The following is a 13,955-nucleotide window of genomic DNA, read 5'->3' as shown; positions in this document are numbered from 1 at the left end:
GTATAATATTAGTATTTTTATTAAAGTTGAGTTGCAAAAGCACTGCATATTTATTCCTTGTCAGTAAAAGTTTTTTAGCACATCTACTTCATAATGATATGTCAGGGATGCTTACTTTACCCGAGTATTTTTAATGTTTCTTTTTAGGTACTTAATTAGGACACCAGTCTGCTAGTACCCATCACAGGGCCTCAGTTAGTCATTGTTTTTTTGTTAGGGGACATAAGCCAAAAGTGTTTCGGTTGTTTGTTAAATCTTTAAAAATGTTGTGTAGTATATAGTATAAGCTTATTTTTTGCGTGTATGTAAAATGAATATAGTTTAGTAAACAGTCAAATATATCAATATCAAGTAAGTAGCATTACATGGAAATACTCAAGTATACAAATACCTTAAAGTTACTAAGTGCACTTAAGTTCTGTTCATTTAGTATCCAAGAAGACAGCTAAAATGAGAAAAATGAACCTGACTGTTCCTTAACAACATGTTTGTATTCCTTGCTCCTTCAACCCCACTTATCTATTATATCAAGACTTAAAAACTTAAAATAAACCTTCTGTTGTAGATAATGCCTCCCTACTTTTTAGATCTTGTCAAAGTGTGTGAAAGTTGTAATTAAATTGAACAAAACAGGATGAATGTTGTGCCGGTAACATCCACTGGAGGGCGATATGTCATATATTTGTAACTGGGGATGATTCAGAAATATTTCTTGTGCAGCAGTGAAGGCTTTGACCTAAACAATCCCTTTTTTATAGCATGAAATAAAGTATAATGATGTTTTTTTAAGTATGTAGATATAAACATTAAGCTGTGTATGCAGATTAAGTCCAAAACAGCCGGTCAAACATCTGCTGCAGCTCCGCGGCCAGAGAAGATCAGCACTGTGTATTTCCCGTCCAGATGAATGCCATTGTGACCAACTGCTCCATCTTATGGTGTGTGTGTGTGTGTGTGTGTGTGTGTGTGTGTGTGTGTGTGTGTGTGTGTGTGTGTGTGTGTGTGTGTGTGTGGGACATACAGTGAGAGGATTATGACTATATATGGAATGAAAGGGTTACTGAGCTGCCATCTACAGCATAGTGTCAACAACAGCTTATCATCACATCCTGTTTTGTCCATCATCCATCCATCAGGCCTTTTCTTCTTCATCTCATTCTTCCTTTAAACCCAATATTCAGTAAATAATCGGTATTCACCCAATCAAAACTGTATCAAAGAAGGCACTAAAAAAGATAACATGGTGACATTTCTTTGTTTTAAAGCTCTGGTAAAGCTGTGTTTGACCTTCATTGCATATATTTGAAATGGCACTATATGAAATGTCAGTCATGTCAATCCATCCAACAGTTACTGAGGCATTTCGCTAAAAAGTCAATAGGATTCATCCTCTGGGGTCCACAAACTTAAAGGTAATCATGGGGTATCTGTTGAAATATTTAAATCAACTGAATATGTGTCTTCAAAATAATGTCTCCAACGTCTTGCACATCTTTTGGAAGGGAGTAGGATGTGTTGGGTGTTGGGGGGGTAAACAAACCAAAAGATCATTGTTTCTGTGTGAAACCAAAAGTCAACAACTTGTCCATAAACACTTGTAAATAAGTAAACCATAATATTTGCACTAAAGATGATTTTGTTGCATATCTTTGTTTCAATTGACTGTAAATGAATCTATTTCCCCTTTCATTCATATTGTTTGTTACGTAAGTCGTCTGAGTCATTATCTTTTACCATCTACCCCCACCTACTCTACCACCATCTTCTTCTAGGTAATGTTGTCTGACCTGTTTCTAACCCTAACCGTCCCGGGATTGCTACCGTGCTGCTTTAACTCAGAAGCATCTCCACCACACAATGGCTTCTTTCAGATTAGTGTTGCATAATGAAAGGAAAGCTGTGGCGTGTGAATGGTGAGTGTGTCAGTCCAGATGTCCATGAGCTTAGAGACCATGTTGAATGTTCAATTAAACTGATATGAAACCCTTTCAGTCAAGCTAGAGAACTGTAACAAAGATCATTTCATAGTGATTGTTGTGTTATGTTGTGTGGAGAAAATGGAGCAAGTTAACAATACGCAAATCTGATATTCACTTTGGGTTCTTTTTGCCAGGGTTAAAATGTGTTAGTCTTCCATTAATTAGCATTTTGCTTTCACACAACCAACCTTGAAATGGCAAAACCTTGTAGCCAGATATTTTTTTAAAAAGGGTTTAAATGTTTTGCTAAACTACAAGATATGTTTTAAGAATCCTGTATTCTGGGTCAATTAGTTATTTTTATGTTTAGGAAAAAAACGACTATGAAAGCTGTGTCTCGCAGACTGGATCAGGTTTAGCTAGCTCTATATTCAAGCTAACGTTAGCTTTAGCAGTCAGCTAAAAGTGCTGTCTCCTGTTGTCTAATTGTTGTTTTAAAACGACTGGTTTAGTAGAATATTCTGCTAATTGTTCATTTATCTCATTACATGTGGTACCGCCCACTTCCGCATTCCATTCACTTAGCAATATTTAAACAGCTGATACCTGATAGTTCTGACCCGTTCAAGCGAGACGTTTCCGGTAAGTCTCCATAAATCATCGAGGTAGTGGCACGTTAGGCTCTGGTTGTTGACTTTTATACCTTACCCCAGCAGACTGTAGCTTTGTCCATGACGGTAACAACACCAGCGGTACTGTGTGGGTTAGTGAGGCGCTGTCCGAGATAGGCTACATGAGTGCTCTTAGTTTCTATAAAGTGAAGGTTTATGGCGGCCTTTCTATAACGGTGCTTTGTTTTTCATGCCTTTGTTTACATTGTTGTTCCAATTACTAATCTCCCAAGAGTATGTGTTTTTATTATCTGTATAAATCTGTATCCAATGAGCTGACACACTCCCGGATCCAGCCCCCTGACGTGAGCGGCAGCCTTGGGAGTTGGGATTCGGCGGTGAGTAATCTTTAGATTTACCTGCTTGTTTCCCCTCTCAACAGTAATTGTCTGCACTCGTTTAGTCAGTTTTTCTAGGCTGGATACCATTTTAAATAATATTCTTGTTGTTGATGAATTCCTCCTAAATTGTTGCTTTTACTTGCTTTGTATGTATTAAATGTGTCTGATCTTTATAAATAAATATCATACTCTTGGGAGTAAATCCTTGTCTTGATCCTTTTTGTTGACTGCCAACTGTGTCGTGTTTCTCATTGAATCTGAGGAGTTTTGCTGTTTGATAGATTTGAGGAAAAAGGGCAAATTTGATCAGTAGAACTAACTTTAGGCCGTGTGCACGGTTGCGGTTACACATGCAAAACAATTATTTTAAAATTACTCAGTTTTATCATGTAACCGGGTTAAAATCAGGGTTTTGAGTACTCATGAGTATATACATAGTTTATTGTTTTTCGTAATGTTTTGTTAGGTTGCTATTTTGCTTAGTCTTATGTGATTTATATGTTGTATATATCTGTTTGTTTATCTGTAATGTGGCCATCCCGCCAGGAGGGGGCGTAATGGGGGGTGAATGGGAGACGGGGAAGTGAGGGTGAGAGGTCAGGGAAACGCGCGGGAGTTGGGAAAGAGAGAGAGGAGGAAAAGACGTGTCCAAAGAGCACATGTTAATAAGAGTTTTCAGCTAAAGTGGATGACATATCAGCTTTACAGTTTGGTTCACCCAGCGGAGTTCGAGTCCGACTACCAACTTAACCAGTTGGAACGAGTGGCGGTTGGTTAACGCAGCCAGCGTCGCTGCTAGGACCAGCTTCTTGGGGACCGCGGACCGGGCAGAGGCGCCGACGGGCTTCGTTCGCCTTCCTCCGGCCAGGAGGAACCAAGGCAACACGCCAAGGACGAGTGCCGTTGCCGCGGACTTTTCATGGACTCTCGGGGTTCTCCCTGGAACACTACCGACACACTACCGACGTCACCCACCACTCACCTGTACGTGAGTACGGTCCTCGTTCGCTCATAGGGAGTGAAGAGGAGTACGCGGCGTCATCAGGCCTGCAACGGGGGTTTCTTTGGTTTCTTTGTTTCTTTCATTTAGAATGCCGGCTTAGGTTAATACGTGTATATAGCCATGTTGTAACTGTTTCACTTTATTCTAAAGCAAGTAAACATTTGAAATCATACATTTTTGTTTGTTTATTTATGTGTAGTGTTTATGTCACTGTGTATGTTTAAATGTGTTGTTCGTAGTTAAGGGTACTGGTTACATTTTAATCAATTAATTTAGGGAATCTAAACTATTCAAAAAAGTATTCATGTTAGGTTAAAGAACCTAGGGCCCTGCCCTCTATCGATCAGGGGTAAAAGGGGCTACATAAAATGGAGGCCCCGCTGGGATAAGTTTGGGTTTTCAAGATAATCAGTACCAGTTAAATACTAGTGAAATTAAAGCTGCAGTAAATATATATATTTTTTATATATATTATATATATTTTTTACTAAAATTTGAGAATGGAAAGTCAAGCTGAGCTTGTGTCAGAGCTAAAGGGCTGGTGCCGTGGAAAAGTATTGGATGAGGCTCATGCACTCATGGTTCTCATTCGAGAAGATATGGAAGTCACACAAATTGAAGAGACCCTGCACACTGTTAAATGTCTGGGACGTGTTCGTGTCCGAGGTAGGAATTACAACATGAGGCGCAACAGGTATATGATCCTGTGTGAGTGTCGTGAAGAGCTAAAGAGGGAAAATGTTCCTGCTGAAGTGATGCCTACTGATGGTAATGAGGCGTGGCCTATAGTCATAGTGGGTGAAGCCCTATCTGCACCGGTAGATAGTTTCAGGCCCCGTGCCCACGACAACGGTAACGACAGATAAACGTAGAACATTTCGACAGATGTGCCTATCGTGCACACGGCGACGGCGTTTTTAGGAGTTGAAAACGGAGAAAACGCAAACGCCCCTCAAAGTGGAGATCTTGAAAACGTTCCAGTCTCTCGTCGCCGTAGGAACAGTTCAAAACGCAGAAGTGCGTTTTTTGCACAGGTTTTTTTTTTTGCACAGGCATCTGGAAGTGACGTTCTAGCGCCAAATTTCAGCCTGCCCTTTGATAAACATGGATGAACGTGTAGCAGTAGCCGCGTTGAATGGTATGCATGCAGGCCAACAAATGGCGAGACTCTTTACCGAGAGTCATTTAGACCATAGGAGACGATACCAACGGATATTGGACATTATTGACGCACCGGAGGAGGAGACACGACGAAGTGAGAGACGAGTGTGGACGAGGCCAGGGAGAAGCTCCGAGTGGTGGGAGAACTTCGTTAATGATGTGGTGGACGAGCAAGCGTGGTACGAAAATTTCCGCATGACCAAAGACTCCCTTTATGCCCTGACTGACCTACTTCGTCCTCACATCGAGGGTCAATCGACTAATATGCGACAGCCAGTGCTGCCTCTGAAGAAGGTGGCATGTACACTGTACTATCTTAGCGATGAGGGGCGCCTCCGCAAAACAGCAAATTCATTTGGTCTGGGGAGATCTACGGTGTCGAGGATCGTACGAGACACGTGCCGTGCAATTACGGTTCATCTCGGACCCAAATATATACACCAAACACCCGGAACAGGACAGGTGCCCCTTACATTGCCATGATGTTTGGGGCTAACACTAGCGTCAAACACATAGTTTTACCTGAAGTAAGTGTCTCCTCCTCGAAAGAGTTTCTCCGCCCGGCTCCGAAGATGAGCTGTCCTCCTGCACCGATTCTTCTGCTTCTGCTAGTTCTACACCGCCCAGCTCTGCTGCCCCATCATTTACGTCTGCCGTTTCGAGGCCATGCTCTACTGTTGTGGAGGCAGGGGTGGTACCCCAAATTTCATCACATAGCTCGAAAAACAAAGACACCACCCTCCCGTGCCCACTACGGCTCTGGGTGTCCACAGCATGCCTATATTTTATGCGCACGGCTTTAATTTTGGTTGCAACATGACCTTTGCTAACCTGGTCCTTAGCATGAGGGTACTTTGGGTCGTTTAGTGGGTAGTTCTCCATGAACGACTCCCATATTTCAGTATATTTGTTTTGGACACTCTCCCAATCAACATTATCCACTGCCTTCCTGGCTTTGTAGTTTAAAGTTGTGTTTAGCAGCAACTGGACCTCCTCATCTGTCCAAACAAAGTTTGAACTAGGCGTACTGTTATTGCCGCCGCGCTTCGCCATTTTCTTCTAACTGACGCGGAGGAAGTAGCCACAAAACAGGCATTTGGTATTGTTGCTACTGCCACCTACGTCCGGGGCGTGCTTACTTCATCGGCAAACTGCGAGTATTATGAGTTTTATACGTTTTCCCTGTTCCCATGGATAGACAGATATCCACCCCCAAAACGCTCGTGAGAACGCAGATAAACGCAGATAAATTGTGGAGGGGAAAAACGGACATCTGCGTTTTTGCTTCAGAGCGTTGTCGTGGGCACGTAGCCTCAGTGAGTTGCTAGCCGGAGCACAGCAGGCTGAGGAAAGGACAGGGGAGAAACCCCAGAGCAGGTCCCCTACTCCAGTTTCCCCCAGTAGCCAAACTGAGTCCATTCTGCGTGCACTTGGTGATTTGCTTGACAAGACAAAGCCCACTATTGATCATGGAAGCTATCGCCGCCTACGCATTTTTTCTGGAACCCTGCCCATTCCAGCAGGTGAAGAGCAGTTTGAACACTGGCTAGAGCAAGCATGGCTTATGGTCGAGGAGTGTGATTGTTCTGTTAAGGAGAAAAGACGTAGACTAATGGAGAGCCTTAAAGGTCCCGCGCTGGAAATAGTTAAAGCAGCCAGAGCCAGCAATCCTGATGTTAGCCCTGAACAGTGCCTGGAGGCAGTTGAGCATGTGTTTGGGACAGCAGAGTCTGGAGATGATCTGTACTTTGCGTTTCGCTCAATGCAGCAGCAGTCAGGCGAGAAGCTCTCTGACTTCCTGAGGCGTCTTGAGCGGTCGCTAGATAAAGTGATTAAGAAAGGTGGTGTCCTGCTGGACAGAGTAGATAAAGTACGGCTAGAGCAGCTGTTGAGAGGTGCTGTAGCATCTGACTTGATGTTGGTCAATCTCCGCCTAAGAGAAAGGAGAGACAAGCCGCCAACTTTTCTCCAGTTGTTGAAAGAGTTAAGGACAGAAGAGGAGTATGAGGCCTCAAGGAAAAGGCTCAATCCCGCTGTGCAAAGTGTTCATGTTAAGCCAGAGATTGACGTTAAACAGGCTGAAATCCAGGGCTTAAGGGCAGAACTAAAAGAGCTCAAGGCCCTGGTAGCTGCTGTGGTGACTAGGCCAGACCAAGCCATGTTTGAACATGTGGAGACAACGCCCTTCAATGCATCTCTGCACAGTGAGCCTGGTTCTGACTCTGAGATAAAAGGCACCAGAGAAACAAGAAGGCTTATGACCAAAGAGTTGGAATACAGTCCTTGGAGATCGGCGACAGAGTGCTGCTCAAGAACTGGGGGCTGAGAGGAAAACACAAGTTGGAAAGCCGATGGAGCCCTGATCCTTATGTGGTGGTGGGGAAGATGCCTAACCTTCCAGTGTTCACAATAAAACGTGAGAATGGAGGAACTGGCACAAAGACCATTCACAGAGACAATCTCCTTCCCATCGGGCAGTTTGTGAGAATCCCAAACACAGACTCTGTAATTGACGTACCTGTCGGACCAAAAACCAGAGCTGCGACTCGCCAGAAGAGCAAAATAACCTCACTTGAGACGCAAAAAGTGCAAAGGGAGTTACAAGAAGTGTCTGATTCGTCATCTGACCCTGAGTTTTATGCACCTTGCAATACTTACCCGAGAGAGTTTCTTCACAGAGCTCTATATGATGATAGACACACAGTTGCTGCCCAAGAAGGGAACCATCAGGCAGATGGAAGTGGTGCTGCTGCTATATCCTCATCTGATGATGACGCAGAGCCAGAGCATCATAGCTTGAGAGACCAAGAGTCTGATCGAGAGTTAGCTCCTGGTGACACCAGTGATGCTGATTCAGAGTCTGGCCCTGAACAAGAGATTTTCAATGTGTCCAAAGATAATGGGAGGCTAAGATCTGAGCCTAGGCCCAAGAGAGCTGTAAAGCCAACAGTCAGGCTTACATATGATGAGCCGGGTAGATCCAGAGATCAGCCTTTGACCATTGTTCACAGAGGTATTGTCATTAAGATTGGACATACATAAAGCAACATTTGTCACTCTTCATACCCCTTAGTTTGAGTCTTTTTAGTGTTGTATGAGGACATACAGACCTTTTAGAAGGGGGAGGGTGTAACCGGGTTAAAATCAGGGTTTTGAGTACTCATGAGTATATACATAGTTTATTGTTTTTCGTAATGTTTTGTTAGGTTGCTATTTTGCTATTGTCTTATGTGATTTATATGTTGTATATATCTGTTTGTTTATCTGTAATGTGGCCATCCCGCCAGGAGGGGGCGTAATGGGGGGTGAATGGGAGACGGGGAAGTGAGGGTGAGAGGTCAGGGAAACGCGCGGGAGTTGGGAAAGAGAGAGAGGAGGAAAAGACGTGTCCAAAGAGCACATGTTAATAAGAGTTTTCAGCTAAAGTGGATGACATATCAGCTTTACAGTTTGGTTCACCCAGCGGAGTTCGAGTCCGACTACCAACTTAACCAGTTGGAACGAGTGGCGGTTGGTTAACGCAGCCAGCGTCGCTGCTAGGACCAGCTTCTTGGGGACCGCGGACCGGGCAGAGGCGCCGACGGGCTTCGTTCGCCTTCCTCCGGCCAGGAGGAACCAAGGCAACACGCCAAGGACGAGTGCCGTTGCCGCGGACTTTTCATGGACTCTCGGGGTTCTCCCTGGAACACTACCGACACACTACCGACGTCACCCACCACTCACCTGTACGTGAGTACGGTCCTCGTTCGCTCATAGGGAGTGAAGAGGAGTACGCGGCGTCATCAGGCCTGCAACGGGGGTTTCTTTGGTTTCTTTGTTTCTTTCATTTAGAATGCCGGCTTAGGTTAATACGTGTATATAGCCATGTTGTAACTGTTTCACTTTATTCTAAAGCAAGTAAACATTTGAAATCATACATTTTTGTTTGTTTATTTATGTGTAGTGTTTATGTCACTGTGTATGTTTAAATGTGTTGTTCGTAGTTAAGGGTACTGGTTACATTTTAATCAATTAATTTAGGGAATCTAAACTATTCAAAAAAGTATTCATGTTAGGTTAAAGAACCTAGGGCCCTGCCCTCTATCGATCAGGGGTAAAAGGGGCTACAATCAGCTATGACCAAAACCCCAGGAGTAGCTAGCCAAACCATGAAATAACTTCCAGCTGAGTCACGTGATTTGCCTTAGAAGATTTTCCCCCCAATAAACAGAGGTCTGTAAACCAGATCATTTTTTAGGTATATCAACTTCTCAATTTGAACATTTAAACATCCCTATACCAGACTGTCTTACACTTTAGTCCTTTATGTATGAGTGATAATTTCTTGTATCTTATGCATGTTTCTGCATAATTCTTGAGCAAACTTTTCTACACATGCAGACATATGTTCAGTGGCACTTACACTTTCACTCCCTGGGTGAGAAGAAGAGGATCCTTAAAGATTCAGGACTTGCTTGAGAAGGACAATGTTTCGAGGTTTTATTCGGTATCAAAGTATTCCAGTGATAGTTGAACGTACATTCATGGGTAAACTGTAAACAGGCACAATATATATATTTAATCTAAGGTAATGTAAATTATGTTTTGATAATGTCATGTTGTTTGTGGTTAGGCTAGGTCTACTGAGGATACTGCTGTGAATTGTGAAGCTGTTTTATCCCCCGACACACAGAAACCTATTACAACAGCCAACTCACTATACGGTCCCCGTGTGCAGCGCTGGAGTAAGATCTTGATGCTTGTGTTTCTTATATTAATGATGCTGATAAGGCTCATACAGAGTCATATTATGTGGCCTAAATATTGCAATCAACTGTATGAAATTTACATATGGAAATTAGATCCATTCATGCCTGTCAGTCGTCCAATTTCCAGATGACCCCGACAGCTCAGAGGTCCCCCCCCTTCCCGCCACTCAAACGGTAACAACGGATAGAAAATAACAACACTGTACATCGCTCACTCTTTTAACAGGAATCCTTTTAAACTTATTATAGCCTATTTTTGGTAAACAGCATAAAACATGTTGCAGTTTTATTTTTCCTTTATTGTGTTGCTGTAAATTCACAGTAGATATTTTCTGTCTGTCTATCATATAACCACCTACATTGTTCAGAGGGTTTATATTATTTTCCCCAGAAAAAAAAGAATACCCCACCAACCTTCCCCCGGGTTTATTTCCATTCTGTTGGAGCTGTCAGTCTTTCTATCAGAATCTCTGCTGCAGGGCCTGTTTGTCCTTTCCTTATCCGTCACAGAGGCTGCTAGTTTGTTATTTGGCTCAGCCATGCTAAGCCAACATGTTGTCCAGTTTTCTCTTGAGGGGCAATTTGTGAAAAATAAAGAACAACTGACAGCTTAAACCTGGCCACATCAGTTGTTGTTCCTATACCTGTCAAGTGTTTCCGTTCTCGCATAACAAGTTAAGAGTGGCAGATTTACAAAGGTGGCAGATTAAGCACTCAAAAGTCAAATGTAATTATTAAAGCAACATCGATTTCAGACAGAGGTAGACAAAGAAGCCTCATTACTTTCAGCTAGCTAGCAGATTCTGCAGTAGCTATTTAAGCTAACGTTAGCTCCTTTAGTTGGTAGAAAACAGTCTCCGGTTGACTTTTGAGTGTCTCAAGCTAACTTGTTTTAAGACATATTTGCCCTTACTGCAGGCATTCATAATATTAAACAATGCCTTAACTAAAGCTAACCAAGCCAAAAGTCTACATCAGTTATTTAATTAAAAGACGTGTAAATACATTCAGAGAATTAGTGGTTTGAATAAGCTGCCTAGCTTTCACATTTTCAGAATTTTAACACAATCTGTCATCCAGTTAGGTCCAACAAAGAACTGAACTACATCCAGCCAAAGCCATATGTTGTTGTTGACCAACTCACTAACGTTAGCTTAGTTAGCAAGCTAGCTACCGTTGATCAATCTGCCCAAACTTTTAGCATCTAAATCTAGTATTCGACCAAAGGGGGGAAGGTTATAACTTTGTGAATTAGATCTTTGTTTTATATATAAATTTGATGGACATCTCAGATTGTCGTTGTACATGCTTGTGTCTAAATCCATACAACACTATTGTATTTGTGTTCTCTACGTCTACAATAGGTAAACTTTGTTGTCAAAATGCCAATGCTTTACAGGGCATTACAACCTATATTTGGTCTAAATGAACAATTATTGCTTTTGCTCAAATAATGATGAGAGCTCTGCTCTGATTGGCTGGTTTACAAGGAGTCATGGTTGCATCAGAGCCCAGACAGAAGTAAGTGAAGTTCGTTCAAACTGTGAGAGATGAATCATGGAGGCTATTGGCATCCAACCTTACATGTTTGAGCCTTTATCGGAGGAGGAAACCGATGAGTTTGAAGAACAGCCAGTTGGTCGGAGATTAGAGAGCAACGTTATGGAGTAGTAGCTGTTAGCCTTAGTGTTTCCAGCAGCTGGTGTATACAAATGTTGGGGCTGGACTACCGTGTGTGACGTCACACACAGGGATTGTTGTAATTCGCCCGTTTTACCGCTGTGATATGCATATTCATGATTTGCACGTGAAGGAGGAAACAGTGGTGTTTGAGGTTCACGGTGTGTCAGTTCAATGTACCGACCTCTCCTTATTCAACTATGCCAAGGTCAATACAGTTTTCCATTCTATGGCACCTTTAAGGTTGAGCAACAGTGTCCGAGTGGACAAGAGCTGAGGTAATGGTCAGTCACAAATTCACTTAAATATTATGTTCATCAACAACTTCAACCGACACTCACCTGTCGCTATATCAAGGGAAGAAAAACATAGCATTTTGTCTGTGTTTTACATTGTTAAAGTCATACTTAGTTGACTGAAAGCTAATTTCTCATCTCCAATTACGTCTGAAAAACAAAATGTTCTTGTGGGATTTTTGGTTTAAAACGCATTTGAAAAGCAGTCAAACAATAAAATATTCAGGAACAAAAGGGAAAGTCAACAGGCAGATGGCAGGAAAGTGTCAGCTTCACAAGCAAGAGGAAGCTGAATGACATATATTTTTTGTCTTTATTCTTCTGGTTGGATTTCTGCTCTGTGACTCATTCTGTTTTCAGTTGTCTCTGCTCTCCCCTGAGCAGAAAAACAAGAAGAAAAACAGGTGAGGTAGATTTTCAAGCCGTCAGTGTCGGCTTTATGAAAATGGAATTTAAAGGGAAAGTATGAAAAGACAGAAGGGTTGCGCTTCAGATAAAGAGATGCTGGCAGAGAACAGAGAGGGGGGATCGAGTTGCATGACATGAAAATAAAGTAGAAGAGTGGAAAGTAAGTGATGAACATGTAGAGAAGACATGATTAGGAATTAGATTAATAATTATGAAAATCAGGTTACAGGGAGAGAGCCTTTGAGAGCGAAAACGTACAACCCTTTTAAACAGTCCAGGGAATGAATACCTTTGTAACGGTTCCCACTTAAGGCAAAAGACAAATGGTAGGGTGGGTTATTGTCCGCTGGAAAAGGGGCCTAGTCATACTCTTGAATGAAAAAAAGTATTAGTACTTACAGTCGCTATAGGTTTCCTGCTTTAACTCAAACTGATGGGTAGAGAGCAAAAAGGGAAGCAGCAGTTCATGTGCTGCTTCCCCACGTTGTCAAAAGAGTTTTGCTGGAATGTGTTGAAGACACACACACACACACAGTATCCAGAGCCCTGGGCTTTCTTCACAGAGGAAGGTCACATATGGCTCTTAATGCCCTGATCACAGAAACATCAACCTCCATCTCCAACCTTACACACACACACACACACACACACACACACACACACACACACACACACACACACACACACACACACACACACACACACACACATCGTCTGCCTTCTTCTTAAACTCTTGTCATGTGTTGCTTCCGTGTTGCAGCATGGAAACGTTATATGGAAGCATGAGGCAAAGAAAGATGCATTACGTAACACATTAACAAGTTGTCAGTCTCTCTTGTGTTTGATTATGTCTGATGTGTTTATCAGATGTGAAGTTGAGTAATCCTGATTGGTTTGGATGTTTGTTTTGGTGTTGTAATATAGTAGGTCGCCAGCTTGATCCTTGAAAGGACTTCTAGCCAAAAAAAGCAACATATTACAGGCAAAAAATAACATCAAGCAGCTTATTTAGGCACCTTTTTCTATCAGAAATAAAGCTCCTGATACCTTCCGGCAGGTTCACTACAAAAGAGACATCTTATCTAAGATACAGAACTTCTCAGGCAATGTCAGAAATCTCACACCATGTTCATGCTTCATCTCACACCAATTTGCACAATCTATGTCACAGCTGCGATAATGAAAATCCAACTTTAACATGGCTTCCCTACCCTTTCATAATAGGTGAAATCAGCAGGGGACTCTGGCTTTTCCACCCCACTTAAATCTATTCGATCGAAAAAGCTTCTTGTCTACAAGCAATTTGTACAGTGTTGTAAAAAGTAATATGTATCTGGTTTCATTTGTTCAATGACGGTGGCGTTTGACATCATAGGTCTGCTTTCAAAGATTCCCAGTTGAGAGGTTGAACCGCCTCGCTGCTTCGTGGTGCAAACATCAAACGCACCTTCAGTCTCAGATGTATTTTTATCCCCTCAGTCCTCCCCCCACACTCACAGTCCTCTTGTCTTTGGTGAATAGACCCTTTTAAAGGATTTTGTCTGACCACTTCCTTTATTCTCCCCTCTGAAGGCTAATTGAGGTTGTGCAAATTAACAGAGGGAGCTGTCAGACGGCGGGAAGCAGGGGGAGGAGGGGGTTGGATGGCGGCAAAAATAAGCACTTCCTCCTCGGTGGTTTCAAAAATAACCTGCGCCCCCGTTGGTTTGATCGCCCCACTCCTGAGGA

This window comes from Eleginops maclovinus, chromosome 19 (genome assembly GCF_036324505.1).
Source record: "Eleginops maclovinus isolate JMC-PN-2008 ecotype Puerto Natales chromosome 19, JC_Emac_rtc_rv5, whole genome shotgun sequence".
NCBI lineage: Eukaryota > Metazoa > Chordata > Actinopteri > Perciformes > Eleginopidae > Eleginops > Eleginops maclovinus.
This window is presented reverse-complemented; position numbering follows the sequence as displayed.